Below are 22201 nucleotides of genomic sequence, written 5' to 3' on the forward strand. Positions count from 1 at the left end.
ACAGATTGAAGTCCAATGATGGTGTAGGAGATGGTTGTATACTTGTAAACCCAAATGGATAGAAAACCATGCTTTCCTGCAGGTTAAAGTATGAATTCACCAATAACATAGTTGAATATGAAGTGTTTGTCCAAGGTTTGCAAAAAGCTATTAGTCTTGATGTGAAATACCTCAAAGTTTTTGGTGATTCTAAAATTGTTATTAAACAAGTGATAAATAACATACATTGCGTTTCAAATCAGCTAAAGCACTATCAATCCTTGATTCAAGACTTGACTTCACATTTCATGGAATTTAGTATAACTCCAATCCCCAAAATTCAAAATTCTAGTGCAGATCTCTTGGCTAGCATTGCTTCTAAACTCATTCCTGTTATAGCTCCAAATCTCACTCTTATGGTTTGTGATGCTGCACTCATGGCCTAGGGCAACCCCTCCTTCCAGACCTGGTCCAAAAATTTAAAAAACATTGTTTTATCCCTTATACGCGACATTGCCCTGATTTAAACACGTGTATACGCGAGTAGGCATATACCCAACCCGCGTATATGTATTAAAACACTTAAAAAAATATAAAACTCCTTAATTTCAGGTGGATATCACGAGTTTTACCTGCTAATCACCTGTTAGTGCCCGTGGCCCAACTATTCCCAACCAACTCCCAACTAAAAAACTATTTTGGGATAGGTATAAAAAGACCTCAATGGGAAGGCCTAAAGGAGGAGAGAAGAGAGAGAAAGGTTATTATGCTGAGATTTTTCCCCTGACCAGGTCTGAAGATCCTTGTGCCTCCTGCACTTCCCCCATTTGTACAGGAAACCTTTGTTTCCATGTGTGTTGATGTTCATCCACTACTTGTGACATCATGGAGTAAGTCATGGAAGGAGTTTGTTAAAGGCTTGAGGCTGGATGAATCTGGAAGGAAGCTTTGCTTGGAGCCTGCGAAAGGTGACTCAGGTGAAATTATTCTTTTTCTGTACTTTATTTGTCTATAATAAAAGAAACACATGTCTTGGTTCCTAACATAAATCTTCTTTATGTTTATGATATTCATGTTGGAATTCATATGTGAATGGTTGTTTAAAGTTCATAACTAGCTACCTTTCTTTATAACATGAAGATGGTTTCTTTATAAGGTTTTGTCCATATACTGTTGTGTTCTTTGGAATTGGTTATTTTGCAGGACAAAGGAGCAAGAGGAACTTGAAGAAGGGTTTGGACCCTAAAGGACCTTCTCAAACGTAGGACCTAAGGTACACCCCCTTATCATAGAATTTACTTATAATAGCATAATGGCTCTGTGTATGTGTGTTTCTCTGTATAGACAAATTTTAGTCTTCTAGGGTTTCAACCCAAAAGCCCTAGGGGAACATCTCCCTTAACAATTCCCCCTAAGGACTTCAGTCCAGATAGGTTTTCTATAAAATTGATCTTTCTTCCTTCTATCCCTAATAACATAACTAACTAGCTAGTATTTAACGATGATGTTGATGTTCTAAGTTTTCTGACTTCATAAGGAACTTACACGGACCAGATTATAGATGAAGATGAATATGATAGGCAACTAAATAGGTCCTCTGATGAAAAATAATTACCAAAACCTGTGGTAAATTTAGAGGATTTGTATGACTTGAAAGATATATTAAAAAACCAACCAATTGTAAACTCCAAAGTAACACTTTAAGGTTTGAGCTTGTCAATTTAGGGTTTGAGGAGAAGCCTCAAAACATTAATTTAGGACTTGAAATCTCCCCTAACGAAAGGCTCACTTTTATTCATTTATTAAGGAGATACAAAGACGTTTTTGCCTGGAGTTACGATGACTTGAAGACATATGACACTTTTATCATTCAACGTACCATACCCATGTTTCCATATATAAAACCAATTCAACAGAAGCTTAGAAAATTTCACCCCAATATTGAAACACAAATTAAGACCAAGTTGAATAAATTTGTTAAGGCTAAAATCATTTTTCCGGTCAAACATTCCAAGTGGGTGTCAAAACTCGTCCCAGTTAAAAAAAAGAATGGGGATTATCATAATTTGTATAGATTTTAAAAATTTGAATAGAGCATTTGAAAAAGACAACTTTACTCTCCCTTTGATGGAAAATTTTTTACAATCTGTTGCAGGTTCTGAGCTTATGTCCTTCTTAGAGGGTTTCTCTGGTTATAACCAAATTCTTGTTCACCATGCAAATAGATTAAAGACTACATTAAAACTCAAATGGGGAACTTACGCTTATCAAAAATTGCCTTTTGGTCTTATTAATGTTGGAACAACATTCCAAAGAGCTATGGATATTTATTTCAAAGGTATGATTAATAAATCAATAGTTTTTTATTTAGATGATATCACAATTTACTCAAAGAAAATAAGCAATCATCTACATGATTTAAAGCAAATCTTTGAAAGGTGCAAGAAATTTGGAATATCTTTAAATCCTAAAAAATCATTATTTGCTTTAAGTGAAGGAAAAATTATAAGATTTATTGTTTCAAAATATGGAATCACTATAGGCCCAGAAATAGTCAAATCCATCTTAGAAATTCCCTTGCCTCATAATAAGAAGTTGATGCAATCTTTCCTAGGGAAAATTAATTTCGTTAAACGTTTTGTTCCTGATTTTTCATAGATTGTCATGCCTCTTCAAAACATGATTAAAAACAAGGCAATTTATAAATGGGGACAAACTGAGAAAACTTCTTTTGAATCTATTAAACAAGCTATTATTGATGCTCCTTCATTATCATCTCCTAATTATTCCAAATATTTTGTTCTGTATATTTTTTCCTCTAATCATTATTATACAGTAATTTTTACTCAACAGAATCAAGAACAAGTTGAAGTTCCTATTCCTTTCTATAGTTCCACATTACAAGGAGCATAATTAAATTACTCAAAAATTGAAAAACAAGCTTTCACAGTTTTTAAATCAATTAGACATTTTATACTTTTTCTCTTAAAATCACTTACAAAAGTAATTGTATTGTTTCCAGCTGTGAGACAATTAATTATTCAAAGAGAATCAGGAGAAAAGAGATTCAATTGGGTCACAACTTTACAAGAATATGACTTGAAATCAAAGCAACTAAAATTGTTATAGGTCAAGGTTTTTGCAGGTTGGTAGCTGGTACATCTAAGAATGCATCTGAAGTTGATTTAGGTAGTAACATTGAAGTATCATAGGTATGTCTTGTTGATACCGAATCTGAATATGTTGATTTGATTTTCTATTTAAAGAATGGTTATGCAATAGTTGAACTTGATTTCAAAAAGAAAAGAGCATTGAGACTGGAAGCAAATCAATATCAGCTTGTCAATGATGTTTTGTTCATAAAAAACTATCATTTTGTCCTGCTTAGATGTCTAGAAAAGCCTAAAGCTGAAAAGGTGTTGCAGGAATTGTATGATGGACCAGCTGGTGAAAATTATAGTGAAGATACTACTACTCATAAAATCCTCTACGCTAGGTATTATTGGCCAACTATATTGAAAGATACACATGCATATGTGATCAAATAAAAAATATGCTAGACCACTTTAGGGAGAGAACATAAAGCAGCCTTGCCTTTACACCTAGTCAATATTGAAAAAACCTTCAAACAGTGGGGATTAGACATCATAGGTGAGATTGTTCCACATTATTCTAAGAAGCATAGATACATTCTTACTACTACTGATTATTTTACTAAGTGGGTGGACGAATTGCCTTTAAATGTGGCCAATTCTGAGTTTTTTATTGATTTTATTGATCAACACATTATTACCAGGTTTGGCCTTCCTAATGCTCTTATTTTTTATAATGCTTCATATTTTTCTGGAAACATATTACTGAATTTGCACTAAAAATTGATTCCAAAATTAAATACTCTACAAATTATTATCCCCGAGGGAATGGATTAGCAGAATCCACAAACAAAAACCTCTTGAGAATTATAAAACGAACTATAAACGAAAATCAAAAGAATTGGCATAAAGCTTTAATTTTTGCTCTATCGATCAATAGAATAACTCACAAAGCTTCCTTAGGGAGCTCACCTTAGTATATAGTTTATGGAAAAGAAGTTGTGTTCCCCCCTAATGTAACTTTACCTTTATTAGCCTTGGTGAAATCCATTCGAAGAACAACCCTGCTCTTCCCTCCAATTAAGATTGTCTCAAGAATTGAAAATAAAAGAAGGGAGAAGTAAGGCAAAGAAAATTCATTCCAAACATCAAAACACTATCAAGTCATGGTTCGATGCAAGTTCAGTTGGGAATAAAGCTTTTTACATTGGAGATCTTGTTATGAAATGGGACAAAGCCCATGAGGAGAAAGGTAAACACACAAAGTTCTAGAAAATTTGGCTTGGATCATTTCAGATTGTGGAAAACTTGGCCCATCTACTGTTATTCTTCAAGAATTACAGGGTAGGAAATAACCCCTCCCTGCAAATGGGCTCATCCTTCAACAATATTTTTCTTGAGAGTTCATGCTATTTTGTAAATATGTAAATAATCATATGTATAAATCAGTTTGTCTTTAGGTTAGTTTTGTTAATATGTTACTCTCTTGACTTTTTACTTGGGTTTTTATATTTATATTCGCTAATCATTTGACGAGATTCATATAAAAGGAAAATTATTAAGAAAATGATTATTAGGTTATTTTTCATAATTCCATAAAAATTGTAATCTCTAATCTTATTTCCATTATTTTGTGAACTATTCATAACCTGAATATATGAAAGAGACTATTTTGTCTCATGAATAGCCATATTTTAGAACAGTTAATGAAATAGGTAAAGACTACGAAAAAGGTTTAGTATATTATAACTCGAATTGTCATCCACGACTCTTAAGGAGAAGATTTACCTCTCCATCCACTAATTAAATATTTTTAAAGTGTAATTCAAAAAATATTAAACTTGAAAGATGAGGGGTCTCATTAAGAGCCAGTTTACCATGATCATGGGGAACTAATAGTATTGACATTGTCAGATCTAGTCATCAAGCCAGGATAATGGCTTATAGTCAAAATATGTAAGACAATAGGTCTTATCATGAGCCGGCTTGTTCAATATCATTAATACTTGTGAATGGCATTGTCAACATCTGGTCACCAAGCCATGACAATGGTTTTCAAGGAAAAGCAAAAAGTTTAAAACTCAGAACTAAAAGTATCTAAAATATTTTATAGTGGATGGGATATTGATATTACTTGGTTAAATGGTAACCTTGTCAAGACTATGGAGGTCCGCTGATAGCAATGACACTAACTGTGACAACAGAATCTATCTTAATGAAAAAATTCAAATAGTATGTATTTCATCATTATAACTGATATTATAAAATGGGTGTCAATATAAATAGAGTCTTTCATAATAATAAGCTATGAAGTTGGCAAGTAATGACTTTTAATTTATTCAGATAAAGAATTCTCTATATCTGGACTTCTAATAATGTAAGTGAAACTCAAGTGAACCTACAAAGTAATACTCTCGATGTTATTATTAATCTAAGCAGATGTTATCAGAACCTTTCTTAACAAAAACTTTTAAAAGAATGTTATGATCTGCCTATCTCTGAAATTGCAACTCCCGAAGTTAGTTTCTTTAGGTTTAAAAGTATTTTATTTCCAACTTTTCTATATTGGGACTGCGCATTTCAGAACCACTATTTATAAGACTTCTGAAAATCGAACCTTCCCAAAAACTTTGTCATATTCCATATGATTTATTCATTGGGGTTACTCATTTCGGGACTTTTTTTCAGAGCCTTTGCATTTTGGAAAGTTTAATATCGTAAGTTCATTCTAAATTTCTCTCTGATATCCCACTCCTGAAATCTGAGGTAGAATTATTCACATGGTTTCCCATTATTTTACTTAATATATTTAAATGTAGTTTTAATAGTCTCAAAAGCATAAAAAGTTTACGCTTAATTTTCTTTGGTTTTATCAATTCATTCCAAAAGGAATTTTTATTGTAAGAGTTAAGTTTTAAACCAACTCTTATTTATTTCTAAGTAGTGTCTCTGTTGATTTCCTACGCCTGTCCCTTACAGGTAAACCCTGATTCTCGTCATTACGAAGAGATGAAGAAGGGAAGGAAAGTCAAGAAAAGGGCTCCATCTCTTGTGCATACAGTGTCGGAGAATAAAACTGCTTCTAGATTATTTTCATCAATGTCTGCTGGTTTGTTAAGAACTTGAATATTTCATAAATGCATATACAAACATCGAAGGGAACAACGATAGGTCATTTTTGTTGCAAATATTTACAAAATATGTATCATATGTCGAGGCGACATCATGTGTATAATAAGCATTATGTTGAAGCGTTTGTAAAGGAAAAAAGACACCTGTTAGAGAAAAATAGATAGTGAAAAAAAGACCCTAACAAGAATAAAGCTTACGATTCCAGTAAGTACTCAATTGATTCCCTTACTCCTCCATTTTCCCAAGTGGAAGGTATGACGCGTCGGTTTCATGCACAACCCAATGTGTCAAAATTCCTTAATGATTAGGTGTCTTTAATGGACAGCGCAGTTGAAGGTTTTATTTTTTATTGGGCCACCATGCTCTCTAATAATTTAGCCTCTCATATCTTAGTGAGGCAAAAATATTCCAGATAATAAAATCCTCCCCTTTCTATATGTCTTCCTATATCATGGATGCCTTGTGTTTTTTGATGGATTTTCCTGCTCTAGGTTGGAAATGGACTCGCCAAGATCCAAAGCCCATACATATTTATCATGATGTCCTATGGGAATCAAAATATAAGGAGAATTTTTATCAGATTTGTCAGAGTGATAATTCCCATTTATGAATCCATCTTTGAATCTCGTCCTCCTCGAATATCTCAGGAAGCCATGGGGGACCTTCAAAAGGTCAGGAACTGGTTTGAGGAAGAGTCATTTACTTATATTAGAGTTTATGGTAGCTTGGCTCATCCTCATGTCCTGCCCCTATATATTCCAGATAAATTGGTAAGCAAAGAGGTTGAATACCAAACAGTGGGTTATGGAATCACGAAGGTATTGAAATAATCTAATAAAAATCCATATTCTGTGTTCCTAACTAATTTTGGCATATTCGCATTGGCTAATTATCGACATGCAGAGAAAGATATTTTGGCCATACGAGCTCTCAAGTTGCCTACTATATTGAATAGACAATATGATCCTAATTCAGTGATTAAAAAATTCACTGCTTCTCAGAATCTCAGACAGATTGTCCATGAGGTAGATAAGCTAGATGACTTGTTTAAACAGTCTTCCTGTTATATGTTAGTGTCAAGGCGAGTAGAAGAAAAATTGTCCCTGGAGGAAAATACTTAGTTTTCATAATAAAGAGCTTCCAGGATAGCAAATATTCCTCTGGATATGTTACAGTTGGCTCAGGGAAAAGTCTTAGTTTCAAATGTTCATCTTGGAAGTTCTTCACAATCGATTGTGCATCCTTAATCAGAGGTTATCGTGATTTCTTCCACATCTCAGGAAGAATAATTTATTTGTAATACCAAATTAGATGAAGTATCAAAAGAGTTTAGTCAAACTCTTAATTCAAAGACTGATGAACCAAATATAGTTTCTCAAATTGTAATGACTTCACAACAATGTAATATTAAGGGTACTTCAAAGAATGTTGAGCAAAGTACCAGAAGAAAGGAAGTTACTGATAAGTCTCACACTTAGGACCAGAAAGGAATTGAGATTATTCTTGCTTTTCCTACCTCAGAGGTTGTTCTAAATTTTGAAGAGATTCCTCCCTTGGACATTTTCTATAGTCCTTAACACAAGGTTGTGGTTAAAAGGGAAAGAAATAAAAGAAAATTGGATCAATCACAAGAATTAGTGTCCTTCAATCTCTCCTCTTTTTGAAGTCTTTTGAAAAGGATCTACTGCAAAACCCACAAAAGAGTTAGGGAAGCTAACTAAATTCATTGGTGCCTATGCTTCGGAAACCATTGATAAGGCTATAGAGGTTCATGAACTTCTAAATGAAAAGTAAGAAAGGGTCATCTTGTTGGAGTAGACTCTTGAGGTTGAGAAACAGAAAATCAATGAGCAATGGCACAACCAAGTGATAGAGTTATAGCAAAAGTTTGATTCACTGAAGGTACAATATGATAAAGATTTGTAGATTGGAGTTGATCAGATCAAGGAAATGCAGAAGAATATAGAAAAATTGCATGGCAATCCTCAACTAACATAATTTAAAAAGGAAGCTAAAGAATTAAATGCTCTTCACGAGCATCAACAAAAAGTCTTCTGCAATAAACTTGTGATAATTCAGGATCATTGAGATTACCTTGTGGATCATTTGTATCATACGAAAAATTATTTTGAAGAAATGAATGAACAGATTTATAATTTTCTCACTTGGCAGAAAAGTGAAGGTAGATGAGTTAATCTATCAAGGATAGATGAGGCTCATAAAATCATAATTTTTAGAGAATGGGAAATCAGAAAGATGCGGGGTGGGGTTGTTGTAAACGAGGCCCAAAATATTTTCATCTCAATGGTTGAATCAATCAATGATATTTTTCTACAGGCTAATGTCATTCCTAACTACCCTAGAGATACTCTTCCAGAGGCCAATATGTTATCTAAGATGTGCCATGAGCACAACAAGAAGATGGACGAGATGATTGATCAGTTGTCCAAAGTTAGTCTTGATCATCATTGGCAGTTCCTAGTGACACCTCATAGCCAATGTTTAGTCCTCTAATGTCTGTCCAACGTCACCATGCAGATGTTGCCATCCTTGAAGAATTATATTTTTACAAGTAAAATGAGGATCAAGCTGAGGCACCCTCCAAAACTCACTATCTTGTTGGATATCTACAAATTGCGGAAGCTAACTATTGGACAGACTTCTTCCTAAGATTAAAAAAGTTTTTGCAACTATTTCTCGATTAGTCCACTATTGTTGTTTTTGCTTAAAAAATTTTAAAATAGTTTATTTTTGTTCTTTGTACATCTAAGACTATAAATTTCCTTTCTGAGATGGAGAAGGGGTTCTGAATTTTTGCAAGATAAGACTTAAATTGCACTATCATATTTAATTTTTTCTTAATATTAAGATGAACCACTCGCATTTCCGTAATGAGGAGAGCTATAGTTTATCGAGTACTATTATCCTATTTTTCTTTGTATTTGCTTTGAAAGGAATTGCTTTATGTCATTTTTCACATATATATGTGTTAGTCACACTTTCATAGTCACTACTGATATGCTTGATTGAAATTTGCTTTATGTTGTGAGCAACAATATCTCAATCATATGTGAAGTTTTTTTTCATAGGTGGGAAAACCTATCATAACTCAGTCGTCAAACCAACAGCGAGGACATCCATATCAGGCTGCTAATCGTGAATGCATGCCGACTCATCACCATTATTCAAGGAAAACCAGACCACCTGGAATAAACCGATGGTGGTCCATAAGGGGGAAGGATTTCACTCCTTCCAGATGCATCTAGGTCTTGGGTCGTTAACCTATTTCCTTACGTCCAAGGAAGATGAGCTCTTAGCCAATTAGAAGCAGTTTTAAGGCATACACTAGCCCCAAAAAATATGTGTTGTTATAAAAAATTAATTTAATTTAATTAATTTTCTTTAATCAAGTTAATATCACAATTGTGTAATGATGTACTTTGTTGTGTTAATTATGACATCTTTGTAGCACAGATGTCATCATCTTACCCAAGGATAATTTTAGGGGCGAATGTTCGCCCTTTGGCGAAATTAAGGGGTTTTAAATTTTTAGTGGGCGAATATTTTGTATCATAGTACATTTTTACAAATCACTTCAAATAGCCCACCTTATTTTAAGGGAGAGGGTAAAAAAGGTAAATTTAGCCCTTGAAATTAGGACTTACAACCTTCCATTCGCCCATTTTCAAGAATAGGTTTTATTTAAGTGAATCCATTCGCCCATTTTCAAGAACAGGTTTTATTTAAGTGAATCCTATGGGCCAAATACCATATTTATAAAAGAGGTATGGTAAATTAATAAAAATATAAGTAAATGAGAGGTATGGTAAATAAATAAAACATTTTTTATGTTTACTCCATAAGTCACCTTATATACATGTAAGGGTGTAAACAAATAAAAATATAAGTAAAGTGGAGGTATGGTAAATAAATAAAACGTTTTTTATATTTACTCCATAAGTCACCTTATATACATGTAAGGGTGTAAACAAATAAAAATATAAGTAAAGTGGAGGTATGGTAAATAAATAAAACGTCTTTTTATACTTACTCAAGAGGTATGGTAAATAAATAAAAATATAAATAAACTAGACGTATGGTAAATAAATAAAACCTCTTTTTTTATTTAGTCCATAACCCTCGTTCTATTTATGAAGGCTCAAGAAAGAGGTTTTATTTAACTGAATCCTATGGGCCAAATACCATATTTGTAAAAGAGGTATGGTAAATTAATAAAAATATAAATAAACGAGAGGTATGGTAAACAAATAAAACATTTTTTTATATTTACTCCATAAGTCACCTTATATTTACGAACACTCAAAAAATGGGTTATATTTAGGTGAAACCTATGGCCAAAATACTATGGGACAAATACCATGGACTAGATTGTCATTAATACCATGCAAAAAACCATTATTAACCCTAATATTAGAATTAATAAAAACAAAAATGGCACATGGTATTGACCCATGGTATTCACCAAAATGGCACATGGTATTGACCCATGGTATTCACCTGGAATGTAGCCTATTTAAATGGGGGAAGTAAACCAGCATGTAGCCTATGCTAAGATTCACTAGGACTTTACAAAGTTTTATTATTTAGTGAAAGACTCGCCATGATCTTACAAGATTTTATAATTGAGTAAAATATTCGCCATGCTTGGTGAGAGATTCGCCAAAAAATTATATATACATATTATATTATTGATAAAATCGCCTTCCATTTTTCCTATATACCATGGAGATTCGCCCATTTATTATATTTATAAATTTAGGGGGGGTTCTTAAAATTTTCCCTGATCTTACCTGAGTGTAATAGTAAGTTATAGTAGTTCTTATTTTTGTTACTATTACGAATTAGAATACATTACCAACATCCATCTCACTCCACATAATTTTATTTAAGGGAAATTGGTCCCATAATTCTAGTTGGAGCCACTATTCCAAATGGAAAAGGGTCTAAATTGGGACCTCGACCGGGTGGTTTTCCCCAATGTTGATGAGGTCATTTTGGACCCTCAACAGGATGCCAACTTATTGAGAGAAAGATAGGTTTTTCATTTAGAGATTGTTATATACATTTGCAATTAATATATTTGTTATTAGTTTTCCCCTTTCCCTTCTCTCAACAATTGAATCAGCATGAAAAACACCACTTAATTACAACACCAAGTCAAGGAATGAAGATCTTAAAATAGATGCGGGTATCATGGTTCTTTCCAAAGATTTTTATTTGAACTGATTGGATTTTCCATGGATACATCATTGACCTTAGAGATAGCCAAGAAAAAAAGAAGGATTGAAAATTAACGAAGTGTTGTTGTATGTCACAGAGCCCTTTTAAACTTTTTCCACATCCATTAGAACAAGACAAAACACTTTCACGAAAAGGTTTTATTCACAGAAATGATCAAAAAAAAGACAATGAAAAGGATTCAACATGACATGAACGAAAAAACAAACAAAAGGAAAATGAAAGAAATATGTACACAGGTAGGGACACAACACAAGGTTTCTATTGAAATTATTGTTTGAGATCTTGGTCATTGACAGGAAGAGAATCCATCTTCCCATACAAATATTCAAGATAGTAAGTATGGTTGTCAATATAGTTATGCACGATGAAAGGTATAATCCACAAAGATTGGAATTTAGTGTGTTTACCCTTCTCTTCATATGATTTATGTAACTTCAATGTTAGGTGTCCCACACTGAACTCCTTGTTCCCCACATACTTCTTTTCAAACCAGCGCTTGATACGACTTTGGTGGATAACAAAATTTTCTTTTATTTTCTACCCTTGTTCCTTTAACTTCAACAAGGTGTTTATCCTTCTCTTAACCAAAAGACATGGTTTTGCTCAAGATTCTTGAAAAAGTTGAAGGGACAAGAGTTATATGGTCGAAGGAAGGATAGATTCTTTTCCATACATAAGAAAGTAAGGGGAATCCCACAGAGAGGGTTTTGGTGTGACACAGTCAGCCCACAAAGAATTCACCAAGGCATTATGCCAGTTCGTTTTCTCAGAGTAAGTGATTTTATTGTTGGTAATATCAACTAAATAGTTTCTCTAAGGATAATAGTTAGATGATTGCTTTAAAAAATTACCATTTTCCAATGCAAAATCATAACAATTTAGTGATGAAAAATGCATTTCATTATAAAAAACAAGTGACCTAGGAATGCCAAACCTGGTGATGATATTCTACTTAATGAATTTTATGACTTCCTACTCATTCACTTGTTTTAATGGAACTACTTTAGCCCATCGAGTAAAATAATTTATAGCGATTAAAATATATTTATCCTACTTTGATGAATGTGGAAAAATTTCACCAATAACATCTTATCCCCATTCTTGAAAAGGTTCTTCAACAACAATGAGCTGCAATAGGGTGGATGGCTTTCTATCGCGACCAACACATCCTTGACAAACTAAACATTTACAGGCATAAGAATGTAAATCATTGAATAATGTGGGTCAATAATAACTAACCAGCATAACTTTATGTGCAGTATTATCGAATGCATAGTTCCCACGAGCTAGCCCATCATGTAAGTCTTTTAGTACCCTTTTTGAATCATTTGCTTCCAAACATCTGAGCAAGACACCATTGTGATGCTTCCAAAAATGCACACCATGCACAAGCTGATATGATAAATATTTAAGTCTAATAGCCCTCTTTTGTTTAGCTGATAAATGTGAGGGAAAAGTACCATGCTTGAGATACTGGAAAATGTAGGAATACCAAGACATGGTTGCGCTTGTGGGGGGATCTTATTCAATGTTGTACATTTTGATTTCCTACTCACATCTAGAAGATTCCTCTTATGGTGAATTAATTTCTTCTACTGCAAGCTCATAGATACCATGTCCTTTTATCATATGAACTAGCTTAAATTAAACATCGTACTCTTGAAGTCTTTTCATTTATTTTTCCCTCCTCTCACCCAACTCTTGTTGTACAAAAAGTGATCTAACTGCTAGGTGAGGCACAAAGATAATAACATGACTTTTAAGGAGGGAAGGCCTAAAGTGCTTCACCACCTTATATACTACATAGGCCTACTCATCAATGGTGGGATAGTTCAATTCAGATCCATGTAAGCTAATGCTCATAAATTATATAGACCACTCATTTCCTTGATCGTCCTTTTGAGTAAGATCGATTACAAGAGATGTCTCAGAAGTGAAAGTATATAACAAGAAGTCATTGCCAAAATCCGGACTGTATAATATTGGGGCTTCAACAATTTCTTTTCAATCCAGGTGAAGGCATCTTTTTCCCTCTTATCCCACTTGTAAACTACATCCTTCTTAATCATCTCCTGTAATGGCTTGACAATCTGTGCATAATCTGAGATGAAATTTTCAGAGGAAGTTAATTTTCCCCAAGAAGGATTGAATGGATTTTTTTTTCACGGAAAAGGGAATATGAGTGATAGTCTTGACCCATTTTGGGTCCACTTTAATTCCACTCTTAACTATGATGTGGCCCAAGAGGTTACCCTCGGACACTCTGAAGATGCTCTTCTTTGGATTTAAAGATATGCCATATTTTCGACATCGCTCAAAAATTTGTCTTTGATGAAGAAAGTGATCAGATATTTTCCTTGAAAATACCGTAACATCATCCAAGTAAACCACAACACTTTTTCCAATCAAACCATAGAACACGGTGTCCATAGTCTGTTGAAATGTAGTACCTGCAAAAATGAGTCCCAACTACATCTGCTTAAAAGTGAATGTACCCCACTTAGTTCTAAATGTGGTTTTATGTATGTCTAGTTCTGCCACTAGGACTTTGTTGTATCTAGAAAATCCATCTAGTAACGAGTACATATCTGACCGAGATATTGTTTGAAATATTTTTTCCATAGATGGAATGGGATGGTTGTCCTTATCTGAAGCCAAGTTCAAGTTGTGGAAATCAACACACAAGTGTACCTCTCCATACTTCTTTCTCATGGGAATCAAATTGGATACCTAGGTAGAATTACGAACTTTGAATATGATCCGAGCATACAACAATTTTCTTAGTTCTTTCTAAATGAGGGGTTCAAGCGTAGGATGGACTTTTCTTAACTTCTACTGAAATGGATTTACCCCTTCCTTGATGGGTATCACATACTGGATAATCCATGTATCATAAGTTTTCAAGTCATTGTATGTCCATGTCAACACATCTCGATATTGTTTGAAAAGATGGATAAAAGCTTGTCCCTCTTGAGGTGTATATCATGTATTGAGATTCACATACTTTGGATCTTCATTGGTACCCAAATTCACTTGTTCATGTGCAATGTGGAATTGTGAGTCTTTGCATTAGTTGGTCCCTTAAAATGGTTTTGAAAGTCATATAGCTTCTCTAAAGATATCACACCCTTGGGAATGGGGTTTCCTTCATTTTCCTAAGTTGATTCCTGCAAGGCCTTATCATGCTCATCTTCATCGAATATTGTTGCATCCTTAAATACATCAAAATTTTCCATGTTATACAATATTTGTTGGTCATCATATAAAGCACAAAAATTAGTAACATTATCAGGTACAGATGGATTATAAATAATCTCAACTAAAAACCATCTCTCAATGGTGATAAACTAGCAATAGTGTTATCCAATGTATTTTTGGTTGCATTGTGAACTCGAGGAATAGAATTAATATTAAAATATTGGAAATATGAAATGAAATGCCATACATCTTGCTGGTAATTTCTAAGATTAGGTGACATGCAATGAATGGTGTTTTGTACCTGCTATGTAACAATATTTGTGTAACCAATTACCTTAAGCACTTCTACCTTGAGGCTTATGGATTTATTTAAACCCAAAATGTGTGCTTCATATTCAGAAACATTGTTTGTGCACTCAAATTCCAAGTGGCATGAGATCAGATGTTTGTTCTTTCACAGGTCCATTAAAATATAGCCAGCTCCAGAACCCTCATGTGTTTTCAAACCATCAAAATACAAATTCCAAATGTTAGCAACAACATGGTTATTTCCTACACAAGTACTATTTACATCTATATTAAATAAATCATAAGAATCAGTTGGATTGCAAGGAAGGAGTTCCAACTGTGTATCTGGTGGTGCAGGGAAAGTTGCGCAAGAAAACATCTGTGATCAACTACTAGAAAATAATTTCCAAAAATCATTTGTGCATAACTGATAGGCTCATTTAGAGCTTCAAGCTTTGTGACAGTATGTTTCATGGGAGGTTCATACTCAACTCAGATTTAATTTCTCTTGCCCTTATATGGAAGCCATAAATGTGACCATTCTATGGAAAAGTATCCTTACAACTTGCTAGACCAATCTCTACTCAAAAGTAATCCATAAGCTTCTGGAATGTCCACAACAATAATGTGAATACATTGATGAACTCTATGATCCAACGATAAATGTATTATAACATTGCTAAGCTCACCAATTTCCTATTATTACTAGAGATCTATATAACTAAATGATCATGGAATCAGTATTTTCCCATTTAGCATTGATTTTCTTTGCAACAGATAGAGGCATGACATTCATAGATGCACCAAAATCAACTAGGAAATTATGGACATTATAGTTAAAAAATTCAAAAGTTAAAAGAAAAGAGGGGCAAGTATATCAAGCATTTACGTTATTTGCATTAACAACTGAATCGAGGGTGGTAGGAAACTTACTAGATGAGGCCTGTGAAGTGTAAACTACTCAACCTGAGGGAGGCTACAATGAAAATTCTTGGTTGATTAATTCATGTTTCCTTGTTATCTTGACTAGTTCATATATGCAAATATTTGCACGATCCTTCTTCATATTTTCAATAATATTGCAATCAATGTCTTCATCTTGAGAAAGGTGTGTTGAAGTGGTAGGAGGTGTGACTTTGTTTGATGCCTCAAGGGTGACAGAATTGTTCTTATTTTTTCCAGAAGCACTCTTATGTGATTGTGTACTTCTGGGTTTATTCTGAGTGCATTAAGCAGGATTACTAGGAGGTAATATCTTTCTTAAAAATTGCTTCCTCGCATCTTGTTCAAGCACCATTTATTTTCTCCTTAAGTTATATTTCTTAGTAGGTTGTTGAAGAGGAGCATCAGTCAGTGGGGTCTCACCAGCACTTTGTCAATCACTGTTGAATATGAGATCGAGAGTAAAAATTGAATCACCAGCATTAGATTTTTCATTTATCAAGACAGGTTTATCAGTCTCTTATGTCTAATCTGAATGCTCTTTTGTTCTCAAAATTTCTATAACATTTGCAACCACAACATTCATGTTTTGTTTCCATTGAGGGAATTTTTTCTTTGAATGAGCCTCTTGATGAAAGGTATAGTATTTTTCCATACCTAAGTTCTCAGGTATAGTAGTTTTCGATTATGTGCAGAATTAGTCGAATGATTAAAATTCTTCTTAAGAAATGGCTTAAAATACTCATTGTTAGTAGAAGCCTCACTTGACTTCCTCTTGAGTTCTACACTTCATTGGTTAATACCTTCAAGGATTTAGGCAAGTTGTCCATGTCAAAAGGATATTTCTCTTTAGCTTTAACAGAAGAGGCTTGGGACTTTTCACTAGTGCCTTTAGAGTTTGTTGAATCTTCTTAATCGGAAATGACCCAATAGACCTTAACTCCTTCTCAACAGTGATCACTTCTACAAAGTTAAGAGCCAAAGTATATTTTGCAGCACTTGACAAAAATGAAAATATTAGTAGGCAAGGCAGAATTATAATAATATTTAGTAATGGAATCATGCAGTTGTACATCAATGGGGAATTTATTCAAAATATGTGTAAATATTTGGTTGAAATCCTTAACTTTTTATTTATCCCCCATATTTATATTTTTGAGTTATTTAAGTAACTTGGTTTGAGTTTATCATCAACAAACTTTTCTAAGAATAATTGTTTAAACTCCCTCAAATTATGGATTAAATTTGGTGGAAGACTATGATACCAAACTGATGCTCTACCTTATAGAGTGTATAGAAATAATATGTAAGCAACATAATCAAAACATACCACTAACATCTGTAGATGAAAGTATAAGTCATCAATTTGATCTTCAACATTCACTTTCTTATCAAGATCGTACTTTGTAAGTAGCTTTTCCGGGTGCTATGGTAAGCAATGACATTTGCTCAGAAGAGAAAGAGGCCCTTGGTTCCTCCAATCCAATTGGTCATCAACCATGTCTTTATTATCCTCTTCCTCCTCACTCTTTGATTCAAAAAACTCTTCTCCCTCACCGTTCAAATTCTCATATCTATTAGGTTGTTCTTCTTCCCTCGGTTTTTTTTCATCCAAAAAGTGAAAATCTTCCACGTCTTCTTCTATATTTTCTTGAAAATGTGGTGGAAGATCCCCTTGCTGATGTATTCCTTCAAACGAATTTTCTAAATCATCAAGGGTTGCATTAACCAACTCTTCCGCTGAAGAAACCAACACACCACAGTGGGTTGTCTCTTTCTTTGTTTGCTTATGAGGAAGAAAGGATGAGATAGGAAGCAATCCATTAACTCTAGAAATATTTTGAGTAATAGGTCAAAGTGTCTGAAGTTGATCGTACGTGCAAGCTCTAGACATTTATTAGAGGACTCTCCTTTCTCAGATATATGATTTGTAGTTGGACTCGGATGATTGTTGTGTTGCATGAAATGTTCTTTATGTGAATGTGGTGAGTTATCAACCATAAAAAGGTTTCCCTCCTTCTAGTGCCAGAATTGTTGATGGTGTTGGATGCCGCACAAAGTAGGGGGGTCTCCTCGATGTGAATTCCTAATTAAACCTCTCAAGGTTTGGGGTAGGAGTCCCCATCTAAAATTATGGTAATTTTCCATCATCTTAAAGATATTCCTTGGCAACAGTAAATGACACAAGAGAAAATCATGTACTTTCGAGATAAACAAGTAAGTTAGCCTTGTGATGTATTTAATTGTAAAGTGTATAATGGTTCTTTCATGGAATGAAAATAAAGTGAGTCTTTAGGAGAAAATTAATAGTACTATCCTAATAAACACACAATCATAAACCTGAAATAATCGTAAGAAACCATGCAAAATAGTTTGCAAATAAACAACAATCATGAAATCATAAGACACGTGATTCAATGATGCATACTAAAGACAACCAAATAGTTCATTTTCATTAGTGTGTGTTTACATAAACATATGTCACAAACAATGAAAGAAAGGTCTCACAATCATTCATGACATATGCATGAAAAGTGTATCGGATCCAAGAGCTTCAAATTATTGACTGAAATTTCCAAGATACACCATCACAACAATACAACGCTAGTTCCAATAGTGGAATGTTAAGAACCTACTTCCTTCTCAAAAGCATAATCTTCTCTCATATGCCTAGCTTGAGAAGCCAGGGTGAAATATCCTTTGCTTGAGCTATATGGTTGTATAAATTACAAATGAGGTGACTCTCCACCTCCCTTGTGACTCTTGAGCTCCCCTCATGAATCTTGAGCTTCCATGTGACTTTTTGAACTCCTATGAGACCTTTGGACTTCTACATGAATTTTCACATTCTATGAGTGACCTTTGGACTTCCACACTCTTTAAATTTCTCATTTTTTAAAATTACATAATTACATCCACATGATGTGGTAAAATATAATGACACATATGACTCTTGAGGTGAAACTTGGACAAACCATGACTTGTCACTAATGACATGGAATTCGTTGTAGAGTACTTATGCCAAGCTTCTCTTCCTGCTACGATCTTTGTATTTTCAGAATAATTCTTGCATGTGTCTCTTCTTCATCCTCCAAGAGCTTGGATGATATGGAGTCTCCCTTATGATCTTGATCTCCAATCTTTTTTCATGATCTAGTGTCCATTCATCTTCTTGTTTATTAATCTCTTTGTCTTTATAGCTTCACAAGTGTCTTCATGCATGATCTCCCTGGCATCCTCATTAAGAATCATCCTATGATTACAATGTATAGTATTTGAAAATGGAATTCATTTATGACAAGATGACATCAGTCTAGAAATATCCTAATCTATCTTATTCTTCATACAATTCATTGATTGAACCCGGGATAGAGTGTAGGACTGACGAGGAGGCTTGGGGATTGTGTACTGCATAGTTACGGAGGGTAATGATGGAAGTCTAGTCACTGTGGCTATGAAATGCGTAGTTGTTGGGGGAATGGAAGAAAAAACTATGCAGTTGAGGGAGACAGGGATGTATGGAGGGAGGCTTTCTCACTATGATTTTGAAATGTGCATTTGAGGAGTGACTGAGCCAAGTGATTATGCAATTGCATAGGACAGGGAAGAAGTGAGGCCTGACTGTTGATTGAGATTGTGCAGTGCACCATGGAAGCCTAATTGGGAGAGAGAATTGTCTAGTTTCTAGGGATAGGAGGTAGATATTGAGCACTATGATTGTGCAATGCATAGTCCGTGGAGGCAGTGAGTACCCAATGCATAGTTATATGGGGAAAGGGTAGCTAGTAGGGGTCTGGGACTATGCAATGTGTAGTTCATGGAGACAATATGGAGGGTGGTTGGTAGGTCAAGGAACACTTCAAAAATTGACTAAGTATGGGATTAGTGAGGCGAGTCATGAAACTAGAATATGAATTGAACATGATCACACACTTATAATTGATCAACCACACAATAGCAAAACCCTTAACATCAAAAATCAACAAGTACACATTGAAACGATAACAAAACGACACTTACCTCCATGTGTGACACTTAAGATACACTTTGCGCCACAAATGACGATGAAAACAAAAAAAATGCATGGAACTTTGGGAATGAGTCTAACACATATATCTATGATAGATAGGACCCATTAGTACAACATAAAATACCAAATTTTCCTCTTAAAAATGCACTATAACTCCCTTTCACAATGTGTGACACTTCCCTTACCAAAATATGACAGTTGGGTTTTCTTCTCAATGGGACTTGGAAACTTAAAGAACATGCATGGAATGTATTTTATTACTAGAAGCAACAACTCACACGGTCAAAGGAGGCTCCAAAGTTTCAATATAAGTTCAAATTTGGAGGGTGTTGTAGCAGTTCATCCAAAAAAAAATGTGATTAATTTGATGTAATCTTTGATTGTCTTGATCAAGAGAAACTGAGAAGATGTAGAATTTCCACAAGCAACAAACACAATTTCACTCATAACATTATTTCTATAGTCCTTAACACCATTTTCCAATTCCTGCAATATCTTCTGGAATTGGGTTTAATGGTTAGTCTCTATTTATGTGAGATAAAATATCTAGAGGTTATAAATTGTTTAATCAAAGATGAGATGGTAGTGTAGCCTTGTTACGAGTTTACCTATTCTTATTAACTATAGGGGATGTTACACAGTAATTTATCACTGCCTTCCTGTCAGTCACCCTGCTGTGTCCAGAAGTCACAATCACTAAGTGTTTGATCCCTGAGCTGGCTTAAAAACCCATTTTTCCAAAGTTTTGTGCATCAGCGCGTCTGTTCCTACAATAATCGCGATGACAAGCGCCTCACAGTGTATTTCGTGCGCTGCCATCGCGGAAGAACATCACTTTTCCGCGATGATTCACAGTGCGCCTTTCCCGTGTTCTTCCGCGCTGACATGACTTGTTCAGTTATTGATATGTGCTGACAGCGCGGCAGTCTCCCTATAATCCGCGCTGATCCAGTTTGGGCGAATTTGTTCAAACAACCAGCCTTCCAGATCTCTCCAGGCTTGGTTGTTAGCTTTGTGAATGTCGACTCCCTTCTATGGCATGTCTGTTCGACCTTTTGCAACTACTTCCTTTGAAGATAAGCTCATCCTTCCACCTTTTTAGGAGACTCCTTCTCCTATATAAATTTCCACCATTACCATGGGCAGCTAGTTGGAACTAGTTAGACTTAGCTTGGATTGTACAGAGCTTGCAGTGCTCAGTTTGCTGCTATAGGTTTGGTGTGTTAGGTGTGGAAGTGATTGATTTCTTGGGGAAGTGTGTTTGTAACATTTGTGTGAGAGAGAGAGAGTTGTTTGTCTTGGGAGAACCATCCTCAAAGGTGAATGCTTGAGATACATGCTGACTGATCCCTCCTGAGAAGTTTATCGACGTCAGAACATTTGGTTGTACTCTTCTCTATTCTGATTAATAATAGATGACTGCTATTATTGTTCCATTCTCGTTTGTTTATGCGATGGATAAATGTGAATTATGTCTTTTCTGACTGACATATAGTTACTTTTACTAGATTTCACGCTTGCGTTTGCTTTCTCTTCGTGTGTGCAGGTGTCCGTTCGCGGGGATCGCGGAGGACTGTGACCAGCTGAAGCGAAGGAGCGAAGGAAACATCTCTTCGTCAAACGACAGCGCAGGAATCCAAGTAGGTGCTCTTTACTTCTTGTTTAATTGTAACTAGGAACATGCGTGGCAGCATTGTGTGATTGTTGCTAGACCCCTATTGGGCTAGTAGGGATCGCCTCTATCCGTAGAGGGGATTTACCTCTCCAACAATTTGGCGACTCCGCTGGGGATGAGCCTTATTGTCTCTTGAGTCCACTTTTGTGTTGGTTTTGATTGACCTCTTTTCGAGTTTTTGGGATTGTCGTTGTTGCTTATGAACTTTCTGGGTGTTTCTGGAAAGCATCTTTATTATTGAAAAGCTCCTGCCTTTGGTTTGGGAAGTTTTTATTTTGGCTTTCCTTGTTTTTTGCTCTCAGCGCGTTTTATTTCGGAACAGTCGCGCTGACATCGCGACCTCGTTCTTTGGTTTTATCTTCATCGCGCCTGTACGTCTAACAGCCGCGCTGACCTCGTTTTCAAGGGCAGCGCGCTTTATTCGTGTTCTTCCGCGCTGACATCGCGCCCCCTCTTCTTTGTGATTTCGGTCATCGCGTCTGTGTGCTTTATATCCGCGCTGACCTCGTTTTTTCGAGACAGCGCGCTTTTTCCCTGTCTTTCCGCGCTGACGTCGCAAAGTTGCTGAAGGCCTCCCCCTGTCAGCGCCAAGTTGCTGAAGGC

The sequence above is a fragment of the Pinus tabuliformis genome, chromosome 9, assembly GCF_031772625.1.
Source record: "Pinus tabuliformis cultivar Carrire ecotype Pingquan chromosome 9, CPIR1, whole genome shotgun sequence".
Taxonomy (NCBI): domain Eukaryota; kingdom Viridiplantae; phylum Streptophyta; class Pinopsida; order Pinales; family Pinaceae; genus Pinus; species Pinus tabuliformis.